This window comes from Balaenoptera ricei, chromosome 18 (genome assembly GCF_028023285.1).
Source record: "Balaenoptera ricei isolate mBalRic1 chromosome 18, mBalRic1.hap2, whole genome shotgun sequence".
Lineage (NCBI taxonomy): Eukaryota > Metazoa > Chordata > Mammalia > Artiodactyla > Balaenopteridae > Balaenoptera > Balaenoptera ricei.
Genome location: NC_082656.1, coordinates 11,300,716 through 11,316,536, shown reverse-complemented (window position 1 = coordinate 11,316,536; position 15,821 = coordinate 11,300,716). Strand labels below are relative to the sequence as shown.

General features: G+C 36.8%; 1 protein-coding gene across 10 annotated transcripts in view; it reads left to right on the top strand.

The window, feature by feature from the left end:
• LOC132352370 (uncharacterized) overlaps window positions 1-15,821 on the top strand; it is a 515,897-nt gene that overhangs the window by 63,924 nt on the left and 436,152 nt on the right. Inside the window, exon 1 of one of the 10 annotated variants that reach the window (XR_009498699.1) lies at window positions 9,471-9,614. The exons of the other annotated variants lie outside the window; for them this stretch is intronic. The gene's annotated coding sequence lies outside the window, so the exon portion shown is untranslated. Of the gene's footprint in view, window positions 1-9,470; window positions 9,615-15,821 lie in introns of those variants that run through there. 10 annotated transcript variants of the gene reach the window in all.

The following is a 15,821-nucleotide window of genomic DNA, read 5'->3' as shown; positions in this document are numbered from 1 at the left end:
GTGGCCTTTTCTGACCTTGCCTTCAAAATAGTGTCACTTTCCGTCTATCTATTAATTGAAGCAGTCACAAGCCTGCCCAGATTCATGGGGTGGGGACCCATCTCTTGATATAAGATGTGTCAAAAAATTTGGAGCCAATATGTTTAAACCTCCAGAGTCTGCCATCTGCCCTCTGGACTGACTGCCAAATGCAAAATACAGTCATTCACTTCCAGGCTCCCCAAAATTCGTATCGTTTTTGGTATTAGGCTCAGGCCCATGGTCCATAAATATGTGATGTGACTAGTTCATGTTGAATATTTAGGGCTGAAAATAGGTTGAGAACCACTTCTCTTAGCCATTCAATTATATTTCCCTTATGAGGATGTTATAAGATTTTTTTGAGTGTAGGACTCTGATAAATGTGATTTAAAAAATCAGTACATAGCATAAAATACATAACAGTACATAGAGTGTGTGCTCAGTGAGTTATTATTGAATAGAGTTTTAAAATTTAGAATTTGAAACTTTCCTATATTCCATTACATATGCACATGTAGTTTGATATAATATTCATTCTTCCTTTTTCTGTATTTAACACACTGTAACAATGCACAAATCTCCTATAAATCATACAAGACATGACATAGAGAAGCTATTATCCTGGATATCTCTAACACTATATTTCTTATAAATAATTTTCTCTTAGAGCCGAATGAGGCAGTGATTACTACAGTCTGGGAGAATAGAGGTTGGTGACCTCTTGACTGGATCATTTAAGCTTAGATGAAAATAACTACTCAAGTGCTTGTAGTCACATTTTCTAAAATTCTAAGTAGTAATTTAAATTTGTCTTCTCTAGGGCTCATACATGAATTTTCAGGCTTTCAGTTTTCACATCAGGTCTCAGTTTGGTTTTACAACCCAATCTAAATGAGGAGGTTTAAGAATGTTTACTAAGAGCTCAGTCCATGTGGAGGAGTTAACCTGGAGGCTTGTTGTGATAACAAAGTAAAGCTCTAGCATTTTGGTTTTTATTATTTAATGAGTTATTATATTATTATTAGCCAGTTTTTGCCTTGTAGTGAATGGGACTTTGAGTCTGAACAAAGCCTTGGTAGGTCATAACTCTGGCTTCCTCTCTGTACTCTGAAAACAATGCATCTCTATTTCTCCCCTCAATCGAACTGGACCTATCGCTTTAATTCATAACACATATGATTTCTTTTGAATTGCTAAGTTTTCTAGAAAACATATAATAGATACTTAGTTGTATATGGTTAAGAATAAGCATAAATCTTGCATCTCATGCTTTAACATGTTTACATGCATGACTAGTAAAAGGGAACATGGAGTGGCATTGGAGAAGGCATTGGGAAGTAAAATATCTTAAACAGTCCATTGAAGGATGAGAAAATTATATAGAGACTAGATTTTAATTCCAAGTATTCTACATTGCCATCATCATGGCACAGGACTTTTCAGAGAGGCTGAAGTACGAAGTACTCTGTCCAGGCTATCAGTGATTTCTACAGTAATTGCAAATGCATAGAGATTATTGTTTAAAGCATAATTCAAGCTAGTTAGTGCTCTTGCAAAGAAAGTCTTGAAGAGTGTGAAATGCTGTGGCTGTGTATAATGTTAGGTTGTGTGTTTTTGCATGTGCACAATCATATATGAACAAGTTATAAACGAAGGAGAGCGAGGCTGAATTAGGAGAGCAAACATCCTTCTAAAATGTTTCTTAATAATTTGTCGTATTGGGTCTGGACTCACATTTTCTCCTGGTCTTCAATAGTTGCCATTAACTTCTCAATTTTGTTTCTTTTATTCTTGTTCTTCAGCTTCAAATAAGTAAAGCTGTTTCTTTAAACCGATCAATTAAGTTAAGTTAAATTAAATTATCCTTTAATCCACATTTCTCCATCAAATCCATAAGGATATTACAAGAGACTTCTCAAAAGTTTTGCTGTGATAAACATATGTTCTGTAGTAGTTAGAATGCAACTTTGCGTTTGCTCTTGGACTGCAAATAATAGAAAATTTGCAACTGAATACCACTCAATTGGCTTGAATAGTAAAAATATGTATTACCTTACATAGTAAGAAGCCCAGACATAAACCAGCTTCAGGGTTGGTTAATTCAGCAGCTCATTGACATAAAGGATCTGAGTTCTTTTCATCTTTATGTCCTGCCATCTTTATTATACTGGCTCATCTTTAGGATAGTGTTCCTCTTGGTCACGAGACAGCCACAGAAGTTCCAGGAATTACACCTGGACAAAACATTCTCTACTATAAAAGGGTATCTTTTTCTGTGTCTTTTTGTTTCTTAAATCAGTGAAGAAGTTTCCAGAGTAGGCCTCTATCTTATGTTTCTTTGATCAAAATTGTACCAAATGCCCATTTCTAAGGTAGTCTGGCAAGGGGTTTCCATGATTAACATAGAGTACTCAGCATTTACTCCTCAGCTGGGAGTTAGAATATCCTTCCTAAGCACTTGACCGTAGGAAGTAGGGTGGACAAATGAAACAAACCAAATCAGGGATCTTCCAGGAAGAAAGATGTTTGGAGAGAAATGAATTTTGAGTAGATAACTAATAGGGCTTCTCAAACATGAACAAATGGTGGGTCTCCTATATAACATGATGAGGCTTGTACAATAGCATAGGTTATATCATTACTTCCCAGGAACAATAATTTTCCTAGTAGAAAATATGGTATTTCTTCCTGTTTCTACATGTCAAAAGGAATAAATATAAAACTTTTAAGAGATCATATTTCTGGGTTTTTCCAGTGTTATTTCTTTACGTACCATTTTTTTCTCTGCTAGTGATTGGTGATAGATGACTGGCTATGAGTATCAAAGATTTTTTTTTTAAGTATAGTAGAAAAATTATGTCTATAGACTTATTTTCTCATCAGTTGAGTGCTAAACTCCTTATTATGGAGCAGTACAGGCTCATAGCATGTTAGTAGTAGCAGCTACCAAGTTATTTACACATATCTCTTATCTATCAGTTTCTGCCTGTTCCTCTTAGTACAGTTCTTACACACGTCCAGCATTTAATTTGGTCAAATTTTATACTTGGGACACCAGGGTGCATATTGGAACATTTGCAATTTTTAAAATTTAGGACCAGAAGCCTTACATAAAAGGCAAAAAAAAAAAAACCCCACAAAACAAAGAACCCCAGTCAAACAAAAAGAAAGACTCCCTCTAAGTGTGGAATTTCAGACATCAGTGAGTACAGATGAGGTTGGTCTTGGTCCTTCAAATTTTATGCCATGTAGGAAGCCTCCTTCTTCATTCCCTGGGTAAGGATGACCTTGTTGAGCATAATTACACACTGACCAGGAAGGACCAAGCTTGTCCAGGGAACACTGGGGCACCACTTCAATGTCTCCTCCAAATTTTGAAAAAATAGTTCTACCATTGGAAAGTCAATACTCTAATGGAAATGAAAAAGTCTATGTGATTTCAACCTTTCATTGGAAGCTGAATTGTTGCTGATTGCTAGAAGCTGAATTCTATTTTATTTACCTAGTATTACTGTTGTTACTAGGAAACCATGCTTCATAGTTTAGCATTTTGTTGTGAAAAATAAAATGCCCAACTATTGCAAAGGTATCTTGATGTGTGATTTAGCCTTTTATTTTTAAAACATCTACACGTTTTTCAGAGAGTTATTTTATGGTGAATTGGGTGACACATATTTACTTTCTTTTCAAAATTATTTATATCAGCCTCTTTGAAGCTGATTTATATTTTACAGCTTAGCCAATTTATCTATTATTCAAAAAATATTTGCAAAACTGTTCCAGAATTGATAAACTTCTCTACTGAGTCACTGGATGGTTTAAAGGTCATTGTTATATTTCTCTCTATTTAGGCTACTGTGGAGCTGTTTGCCTGTAATCTTAAGCAAACTTTTTTGATGAAAACTGTGTGGACCCTGAACGATTTACTGTGTTAAGTGTAAAATTTATCTGTTCTATCTGATTTATATTGATTTATTATTCTTACAATACAGTATACCTTTGGGAAAGTATTTTACAAGCATGTACGAATTTCCATATCTCTGTTGAGATTTCCTATAATATTGCAGCTGAACCTGTCATATTTCAAACCTGCTCTTCAGAATGTTCAGAGGGTAAAACTACACTGGTACAGTAACAAAAATGACAGTGGTATCTTAGATTTATGTTATTCTTTCCAAAAATTTATCTCACTTGATTTTGCGCTTATAATAACACTACGTAATATGTGAAGAGATTCTATTATTCCCATTCTTCCAAGTAAACAATTGGATATTTGGACAAGTTAAGTGAAGTTTCCAGTGTCAGATGGCTGGTAAGTGGTGGAGCTGGGACTTGAACTTAGTTTTTCTGACTCTAAATCCAGTGCCGCTGTCTACTTCTATGATACTATTACTATGTGTTTCATGTATGTGTTCGCTAATCTGTATCCTCTGAATTATGGGGAAAGTGTTTCTTGTTGCAGGTGTTTTATCTGAAATATTTACTTTCAGTCAGTGACAAATGAAATAGATTCAATTCAAATATTTATTGGGTGCCTACAACTTGCCAGGTTGTATATTAGGCTCTTGTATATACATTTCACCTATACTGTCTATCTCATTTAGTACTCTTAAGGGATCTTCCAATTTCATTCCAACTCTAGGATTGTTTAATTATTGAGTGTCTGCGTGATAGACGACACATGTTTGTAGAGGCTCTAACTTCTGCAGATGATGAAGTTAGTCAGGCTTTAATGTTTATTCCGCTTGAAATTTAGGGCAGCAGCTCTAAATTTTATCATTTAAATAACCTCTTTGGAGAATTCCATTAAGATTTATAGACAGACTTTTTTCTATAAACTTGTATTTGCAATTCCTTAACTCTAATTCTCAATTTCTGTGTTTGGAATTTCATTAATCATTTAAACATAATCTGCTTGCAGTGAAGTTACAGTGGTATTGGATGCTTGTGTGTCAGTCTATGAATAAAGATCTGGAATCAGGGTTTGAATTTTGTTGTCTAGCTTTTGTTTGCCTATTTATATAGAAAGAAGTATTGATTTTTCAAAATATAAACACTGATAGTGTCTCTTCCAAATGGTTAAGGTGATTGCTTGTGATTAAGACTATTTTTTTTTTGCCTGTCAGCATACGTGCACCCACAGAAGCACACTAAAAATCTGGCAGATATATTTAAAATTTGAACTTGGTGCCTTGCTGCTAGGCTACTGAGGTATGAAGAACAGTCAGGGATTCAGAACCTTTAGTATTAGGAAAGGTAGACAGCAGAATTGAAAACATTAAAGGACATTTTTTTCAGCAGTAATAATTAGAAGCTACTTACTGTCACCATAAGTGGTCCCATTAGCTATTTAAAAAGGGGTGCTATTATAATCCCCTGCCAGTTCAGATGTGGGTGTGTGTGTATGTATGCAGAGAATGGATTACAAGTATTACAATTTGACTCCCTATACATAGATCCCATAGGAGATGGCTATCTATAACAAAACCCTAAAACATGTGGCATTGGCTTTGGGACTGGGCTGTGGTCAGAAGCCAAAAGGGCTTTGAGGAAAGTGTCAGTAAAATCTTCAAGTCTGTTGAGGAAAGTGTCAGCAGAAGTCTAAGGGGCTGGGTGGGATGGTGGTCTTTCCCAAACTGCTTATATCCAAGAAAAGAAAATTAGTTAGATTGAGTCTTCTTTTCAGTGGATAAGAGCAAAAAAATAATGTTACTCTTTGGGTTCTGAGCAAAAATATCCTTCCTTCACTGCATTTCTGATTTTGCATAGCAGTTCTTAGATTTTCAAAATAGTTTTGCTTATATGATCCTATTTTATACCTTAAGCAGCCTATTGAAGTAAGTAGATCAGCTACTGCTGCATGATCCCATTTTAAGACAAGCAGATCAAGAGGTTAAATAAGAAACACAAGCCACACAGTTATCTAAGGGCAGAGGCAGTACTAGATCGGGGTCTCTTTAGTCCTGATCCCACGGAGGATGGTTTCCCCCAGTGGGTGGTAATTTAACACTTGCTACCATTTGCACAAAGGCAGGGGTAGTCCAAAGGGCTATAACAAAACACAGGCGAAGCAGACTCCGTCTGACTGCCTCTCGGTATTTCTCTTTCAGAACACATATTTTGGGAGAAACAGAATATTGTGGTTATATTGACTTGTTTTTCTTTCCTGTCCTAGCTCTTTATATTCTGAGTATAGTTCCAAGTAAATGTTTCAGGTTCTGGAGGGTTGGTTTTTGCTCCAAGAACTTTAGTATTTGATGAGTCTGGAAACTGAGAATCTAATAAGAAACACATACAACACAAGTTGCTATTAGTTGCTTTTATACCGCTTCCCTAAAATTCATACTTAAAGGTGAATCCTAGATACAATTCACTGGTCCAATTATATGTGATGTTTCTTTTCTGAATAGAAAGGACCCACAGAAAAGGAGAGCGATAGTTTGTGGATGAGTCTTTAAAACAGGTACCTTTTGCAGGGCACCTGCTTCTTTAAGAGAGCTGTGAGAAGACTGATTACAGGCTATTTTTTTCTTTTTAAAAAGATTTTATTGACGTATAGTTGATTTACAGTGTTGTGTTAATTTCTGCTGTACAGCAAAGTGACTCAGTTTATATATATATATATATATATATATATATATATATATATATATATATTCTTTCTCATATTCTTTTCCACTATGGTTTATCACAGAATATTGAACAGAGTTCCCTGTGCTTTACAGTAGGACCTTGTTGTTTATCCATCCTATATATACTAGCTTGCACTTGCTAATCCCAAACTCCCAATCCCTACCCCCCCCACCCTCCCTCCCTCCCCCTTGGCAACCACAAGTCTGTTCTCTATGTCTGTGAGACTATTTGTGTTTTGTAGCTATGTTCATTTGTGTCATATTTTAGATTCCACGTATAAGTGATATCATATGGTATTTGTCTTTCTTTTTCTGACTTCACTTAGTATGATAATCTATAGGTCCATCCATGTTGCTGCAAATGGCATTATTTCATTTTTTATGGCTGAGTAATATCCCATTGTGTGTGTGTGTGTGTGTGTGTGTGTGTGTATCACATCTTCTTTATCCATTCATCTGTCAATGGCTATTTGGGTTGTTTCAATGTCTTGGCTATTGTAAATAGCACTGCTATGAACATAGGGGTGCATGTATCTTTTTGAATTATAGTTTTGTCTGGGTATATGCCCAGGAGTGGGATTGCTGGATCATATGGCAACTCTATTTTTACTTTTTTGAGGAACCTCCGTACTGTTTTCCATAATGGATGCACCAATTTACATTCCCACCAACAGTGTAAGAGGGTTCCCTTTCTCCACACCCTTTCCAACATTTATTATTTTTAGACTTTTTAATGATGGCCATTCTGACTGGTGTGAGGTGGTACCTCATTGTACTTTTGACTTGCATTTCTCTAATAATTAGCAATGATGAGCATCTTTTCATATGCATATTGGCCATCTGTATGTCTTCTTTGGAGAAATGTCTATTTAAGTCTTCTGCCCAATTTTCAATTGGGTTGTTTGTTTGTTTTTGTTATTGAGTTGTATGAGCTGTTTGTATATCTTGGAAATTAAGCCCTTGGCAGTCGCATCATTTGCAAATATTTTTTCGCAGTCCATAGGTTGCCTTTTCGTTTTGTTTATGGTTTCTTTTGCTGTACAGAAGCTTGTAAGTTTGATTAGGTCCCATTTGTTTATTTTTGCTTTTATTTCTATTGCTTTGAGAGACTGACCTAAGAGAACATTGGTACGATTTATGTCGGAGAATGTTTTGCCTGTGTTCTCTTTTAGGAGTTTCAGGGTGTCATGTCTTATATTTAAGTCTTTAAGACATTTTGAGTTTATTTTTGTGTATGCTGTGAGGGTGGGTTCTAACTTCATTGATTTACATGCGGCTGTCTAACTTTTCCAACACCACTTGCTGAAGAAACTATCTTTTCCCCATTGTATCAGGCTATTTTTTTTAACCTCTGAAGTAATGCAAATATGGTAATAATTATCCAAGATTTTTATCCATAATGAAAGATAATCGAGAAGTTTGAAATAAGGAAGGGTAAAAGGTAACCCCTTGAGCTTTGGATCATCAGAAAACTGCAAGATAGTTTCTGAACTATATTAATCTCCGCAGTTTTCTCCTTTACTCGAGGATTGGGCCACTGCTTCTCCAGCCTCCTGACTTCCAAGAGTGCCCCCATCCTGAGTGTTTTCCTCCAGCAACACTAGTATTGCCTATGGAGTTACTTTTATCACTTAAAAAATAAGAATTGAATCATGAATCACATTTCTGGCAGCCTTCTGTCTTAAAGAAGTAGCATCAGCAGAGCTGGTGAGCAGAGCTCTGGCCTCAGGGCAAAGGAGATACAGCAGCAATAGTTACACAGGCCTCAGAAGGGAAGCCCCATGAAATGATGGCATCTATGACAGAGCACTTTGTAAACTATAAAATCTTCTACAAATAAATTGGTCTCAAGAAGGTGTTCCCAGAGTTCAGGCAATATCTACGTCTTCTGGAGCCATCGCTTACGTATGCCAACATTGCAATGAAGATCAAATTTGAAGACAGTCACCATCAGAGATGTCAACTATATTAAATGAATTAAGTTGGTGACATTTTCCCAAAAGCACTGAAGGACAATATGCCATTCTAAGTTTATATAAGTAAAAAGTCAGTAAAGTACCTCAATCCTAAGGGAAATTTATGGAACAGTTTGCTTGCCCGTATTTTACAGAAGAAAAAAATGAGATGAAGAATGTGTGCTAGAGACTTTCATCTCCTGCCCCCCGGCCCCTGCGATGGACCTACTGTCTGTGTGACCATGCTCCCCCTGGCTGCAGGATTTGGGCCAAGGTGAACCCCTGGATCAGGACTGGTCCACTCATTGCTTGCCAGTGACCGGAGATGGGAGTGGATGGTCTGGCCTGAAAAGATGAGCTAAGACCATCTGATATTTTCTCTTTGGACAGGGAACCAAAAAAATCCAGCAGAGAGTCCCTAACTTAAGGATCTACAGGCCTAAATAGGGAGCTGCCATTTATGGTCATGTCTAAGATGGGTAAATAGAGAAGCTGAACAATACAAAGGAAAATGACAGAGGCATTCTAAGATGTGGAGAAATGGTGAGAGAAATGGAGTTTAGAAAATGACTGGCCCCCAAAGTTACCTTGGGTTCAACCCATCCTCTGGCCTGGGTGTTTTTTCTTGGTTTCCTATGATATTTCACTGAATTTAAAATAAATTCTCTTTCTTTCTTAAGAGAGATTGAGTGATTTTTGATTTACAACAGCATTAAATGGAAGAGAAAGTTTATTGCTGGAGATTATCTAGTTAATAATTGGTGCAAAAATCAGGCATACATGACCTTTCAGATCCCTCCTAGCTCAAAGCTCCGTCTTTTCTCCCAAGAAACTTTTTCAATATTTCCTAGGATCCTCCTGAAAGGCTCAAAGAGTGGGTCAGATTTTGTGGATTCCAAGCACCGTGACCTTCCATTAAAAGAGAGAGCTCGAGCAACCTTCAAATTAAGCCACGTGGGCAGCCGCCTACTTTGTTAATGAACATTGCTGTTTCATTGGTTTCAAGGTAAGTATAATTTAGATCAATGCCTTGAAGAAACCCTGTAAATTATCACTTGGAGAGCTTCTCATTCTCTTTCAAGAGCAGCCCCTATCTTCATTGTAACAACTGTGCTTTTTCTAGAGAGACTTGCCTGCAGTAACTATTCATATGTAACATCACAGTCTCCTGTATCACTTTTGTTGTAATGTAATCCAGTTGATGTTTATTCTATTTTATATTTAACTTGGGGAAACAAGGAGCAGTTGAACCACTAGAATGAATTAAGTCTATAAGAAATTTTTCATCTTCAAGAAATTTATTTTGAAGTGCATTTCTTTAGATTTCTGACATATTTGAATCAAAGATCTAAGAATACTAAAGTAACTGTCAGTTATCACTAGGCAGTACATTTAGAAATATTTTTCAATTTGTTGATCAGAAAAGAAATTTGACATACATTTAAAAACTGTCAGCTTATCATTTTGTAGTTATCACCAAGGATAAAATACACTGTAATTTTAAATGGCAGAGTTCGTTATAGAAATCAATTTTGCCATTGTCTTTTGGGTATTGCAAATACAAAGACCATATTAAAGTGAAGGATTTATATAATCTTTATGAAGAATTCTGGGATAAACCAGATTCATGAATTTGTATGACACAGACATCAGGTATGTGATGACGGAGTTTGAAGATGGATGGTAGGATCATTCTAATGCCTTTAATCACCTCTCACACCTTTCTGTCCATCAGTTTGAAAGTGGTATGGAATATGATCATCATTTATTGTGCAAGAATGGTTTAGGAATCGTAGTGACTGCATTCTCCAGTGTGTACACAGGCAGTTTCTTTTTGGATACTTAAAAGCATTAACTTAAAGTTCAATATATTAAATGTAATTTTACCTAAGTTTAAAAAAGGAAAAAGAAACTGAAGTGAAACTTAAGAATTTTCTCTGCTTCAGGTAAATATTTTCTCTTCTTCCTAAGAAGTAGTACTATTTCTGCAGAGATTCATCTGGCCTTTGGTTCAAGATAGAGGACTAAACATTCCTTTATTCACATTTCTAATTAAATTGTACAGAGATGCTAGTCAAAATACACAAAACGGAACAGAGTCATTATAGGCAGTGAAGAACGTCATGTAGGCTGGGGCATCAAAATACCAGGCAATTCAGCAGAGAATTTCTGGAAGATTGAAAATGGTGGGATTATACTGAGGAACAACCTAGACTGGAGGGCATTTCATCGCACATATGCACATAAGTCTGCAGTGGAGAGTTATCCCTTGCAGGGCAGAATGGTTCCTCATTGAGAGACTTGGAGACATCATACAGTGGGTACCAGGAGGGACCCACTGAAATGATAAGTTGAAGAGACATCTTCAGAACAGATGTGCTACTCTTACCTCCTCCATCTTTCCTTCCTACTTTCCTTCATCATCAATATACAAACAGAGTTCCTGGTGTCTGTTTATCCTCAGACTAAACTCAGAGAACTGTATGTTAAAGAAATTAATTGTTCTGTTGAGGTGTAGGATTGGTGTAGGCACAAAGGATGTAGCCCTTATCATTTTAGCCTGATCAGAGAGGCTGGGGGTTGGGTGTGGTCCAAGTATAAGCATCTGCTCTATCTCCAAGCACCCCCATGAAAGACTTTCCTGCAGCCAGCCCTCCCATTGAAGGAAACAGACCCTTGTACTTGCAGAGATATGCCATTCCAGCTGCCCTCATTCATAAATATGAATGGATATCTCAGGACTGTCAGATATTTGAGGAAATAAATAGCACAGAGGAGAAGCAGCAAAAACAAGTGGCCTAAAAAGAAACCGACAAATCTTGGACAACGAATAATTTTAAAAATCATTTACTTGATAATCATTTAACAAATGATTCCTAAATATCCAGTGTGCTCCAGAAACTGTTATAGGCACTTGGGACACATCAGTGAATGAAACAAAGATCTCTGCTTCATGGAGCTTACCTTCTAGCAGGAGAGACAGACAATAAATAAATAATAAACAAAAAGAATATGCAATTTATGTAAGATGGTAAAGATGAAAATAGAACACAAAAAACAGTGTAAAAAGGATAAAAGTATTGGTGTGGGGCAGAATGAATTATGGTTTTAAATAGAACAGTCAGAGCAGGCCTTATGGAGAAGATGCCATTTGAGCAAAGACTTGAAGGTAGTGAGGGAATCAGCCAAGATGTAAGAGCTTTCCAAGAGGAGGGAACAGCCAGTGCAAAAACTGTAACACAGGAAATCATCTAGTATCTTTCAGGTAAGCAAAAGGTGCATTGCTTCTGTTTGCAGCAGAGGACTGAGGCAGAGTAATAGGAGAAATAACCCAATCCAGACCTTGTAAGGCTTTGTAGGCTTTTACTCTGAGTGAAATGGGAAGCCCTTGCAGGAAAAGGAGCAGAGGAGTTACATGATCTGACTTCAAATTTAAAAGGATCATGCTGGCTGCTGTGGGGAGGGCGGGGCTGGAGGCAGTTAAGAGGCTGTCCCTGAAATCCAGGGGAGACATGATGATGAATGGGACTAGGGTGTTAGCAGTGGGGGCAGTGGGAAGAGACTGTATTTAGAGCATGTTTTGGAGGTAGAGAAGGCAAAGAAAAAATCATACCCTTCGTAAGAGGCTACGGTGACCTGATGGAGGAAGTCCAAGGTCAGTAACCAGGTGACATGAGCTAATAGAACAATGACAAAAACTTTATCAAAAAAATAATGAGAACCCTCACAGAGATGCAATAAGATTATAGGAAGAACATTGCTAGATATTAAAAAATAACCTCTGTAATTTCCAAAATTAAAAACAAACTGAAAAATATACAATCCATCACTGAGAGTTACAGAAGATAATAGAAAGAAATATTTTACTATGTAGAGAAAAAAAAACAAAGAAATAGAAATTAGGAGGGGCTTAGAAGATAGTTTCAAAAAGCCTAACTTGTGAATACAAAGGAGTTCAAATGGTGGAAAATATATAGATTGGGAGGGGGAGCAAACAATTAAAAAATTTCTAGAAGAAAATTTCCCTAGGCTTAAAAAAAATGAAAAAAAGACTTGATATCATATATCGAAAGGATTTACAAGGCCCATGCATAGTAAGCACACCTAGACATATCCTGATTAAATTTCTGAATTTCAGGAATCATGAGAAAATCTTTTAGAATTCTAGATTCAATGAAAGCTACTAACAAAGAAAGGACAACCAGCATCAGATTTGCATTTGCTACAATGAGAGCTGAAAGGCAGTCTTCTGGGAGAAACAGACTGCAATCTAAGCTCTAAATACATTGATAAGTTATTGCTCATCTAACAGAGCAAACAGAGTGTACCACTCATAGACACTATCTGAAAAAAATTCTTAGGAAAGAAAATTACTGAAAAAATAGAATTGATTCCACTCAATAGATTGTATAATTAAGAAAAACTGGAAGATATTAGTCATTATGGTGAAGAATGTAAATATTTCTTCTCTCAACAAGAATAAAATAAGGTCAATTGACTACCTATCCATCTAATCTATCTACCTACCTATCTATCTACCTCCTCAAAGGATAATGATCATATTACTGAAAAATAACAATGCAAGTGCTACATAAACTTTAAAACAGAAGAGACATGTAATGGAAGACTAAATGGCAGCCCCCAGCTGAAATTCTGAACTGTCTTCGCAAAATCCAGGAAGAAGTTGAGGGCAGGACTAAGGAAAGGGGATTGGAGGTGGGAAGTAAAGGCAATCTTGTTTCATTTCTGGATTTGGGGGGATGTTGGCAAATACAATATCTTGATGGAGGTAATATTATTACCTTTGTATGTCATCAGCGAATTTGAAAAGCATAGGAGAATTTCCAAATTAATGTTGGTAAGGAGAGGGGGAGGGATAAAAATAATTGACCCATACAACAAAAGTAACAAAGTGGTTGAAAGGAAACCACAAAAGCAACAAGTAAAAACATAAAGAAGATGGAAAGTAAAATGAACTATATTACTTTTCAAGAGCATTGTGAGCAAACTAAATTAACCTACCAAAAGATGGATAGCAATAAGTTGGGATAAAACAGTAAATCCAGCTATATGTTGTTTTTAAAGGACCTACCTAAATCAAAGTGACAAAGAAAGGTCAAATATAAACTCTCATTTTTAAAAAAAGATGCACTATTTCTTGCCCTTTCATTGCACCAAAGGTTTGTGCTTAACAGAATTCCCATGAGCAGTTCAAGATACCCCAGCAATAGTTCCATTTGGAGAGGAGTCCTGGGTACTAAATCTTTCTTGGGAATTCTAAACACTTAATCTGATCAGAGGGTACAGACCTGAACTGATAATTAGCCAGAGTTCCTACAGGTGAGAGAAGCAGAGTTAAACTATCTCATTTTTGTGGGGACCTTCTCTGTCAGTGGATTCCACTGATAGAGAACACTCTGCCCTGGGCTACCACCTTCATAGATTTTTCAATATAATCACAATCAGATGAGGTTTGGGAATTTGTAATTTCATAAGCTCCCTGGTGATTCAGAAATGCCGTTGGGTTTAGAAATGATTCCTCTTGGCCCAGATGCAGCCTATGTTAGTGTTGTACAATACAGTGAATATAGAACCGAAACACACCAGCCTGAACTATATATGAGTAATCTTGACAACCCTAAAATATACCCTTTGGTTTAGGCATACACAGTAGACATTGATGCATTGGCCTGGTGAGGGACTCTGGGTGTCTTTGGCCTGATGGTTGACAATTGTACCTTTGCCAACAGGATCAGGCGGCCCTTAAGGTTAGAAAGACTACTTCAGTTTCAGATAATCACTGTTAGCAGGTAGAACACCTCTATACCATGTTGATTAAATTAATTTTGCTTGCTCAATGGCAAAAATCTAGAAATAGGAAATGTGTGTTATAAGTTAATTTTTGCTATCTGTGCTAGCCAAATGACTGCTGGCATCAGTTTCTCTATTTAAGGAACCATTGCTACTTCTCAATGAGCTCCTTGACATGCTATATAAAATGCATTTTAATTATGTTTCTTTCTTTGCCCTTTGCCCTCTCAGGCTTTTTACAAAAAGCAGCAGGAGCCTCTACAAACATTTGATGTTATTTTTAAGATGCAATCCAAGAACTAGTTGGTTTGCCAGCATGCTGTAGCATTATAAAATTATACTTAGCCTGTCCAGGGATATTTTTTCAGGGAAACATCTATAGTTCAGCTGTCATTTAGTTTCAGGCTTAGAGTAATGGAAGGGATAAAATAATGCATAACTTCCTCCTATTCTCGACAGTCTTCCCCACACTTAGGTCTTGCGCTTCTAACAATGACTCTAAAACTCCCTCTGGCTTGTGAGTCCTTCAATGTCAAAAATTCTGTAACCTTCTCAAACAGCAGGTCTCCAACATTTTGTGTTTGCATCCTACTTTTGATAACTAGACTTTTTTCTTGGACACAGTGAAGAAATTTACATATTCAAAATGGGATATTTGCAAGGTATTACCTTAGTTATTTATTGTTCTCATGGAGATCAATCTTAGCATCAAAAATAGTGGGACAACCAGAAACTATGTGATGCCTGATGTGATGCAATATGAAATTCACAGCATCACCTACAAAGTATTCTTGCCAAAAATGCTTAACTGAAACTAATCAAGCTTTTAGCTCTAACTTCCAGCTTACAGAAAATACAAAGGAAAGGAAAACAAGTTAAATGATACTGTATCCTCACTTCCCGTAGTCCGTCATATAATAGTGACTTTCCCTGCAGCCTCAAATTCCTTGGCCTTATCTTTCTTCATTGTACTTGCCTGGCAAAACCCCGCTTTGGTTAAACCCAATATTCCATTCTCTGGACCAACTGCATGCCTCTGGGCAACTGTTTATGGCTGGTAGAAAGCACACAACTTTGCTGACTGATATCATTTTGAATCTCTGACCACAAACCTCAAGTGAGCCCTTGGGACTCCTTGGCAATTTCACTCTCCTCAAACCTCCAAAACCACTTTCCTCTTCCTTACTCTCAACTGATCAGCTCGCTTCTCATTTTACTGAGAAAATAAAAGCAGTCATTAGAGAACTTCCTCGTCTTCCCACCACAAAATCTATTATTCTATCTTCAGCTTTACCATAAATTCAGCCTTCTCTTTTCAAGGGTGGATAAACTTACTATGCTCCTATCTAGGGCTAACTCCTTCCTTTCATCCCCAGTCAGCACTCAGTGACTTTGTTCCTGC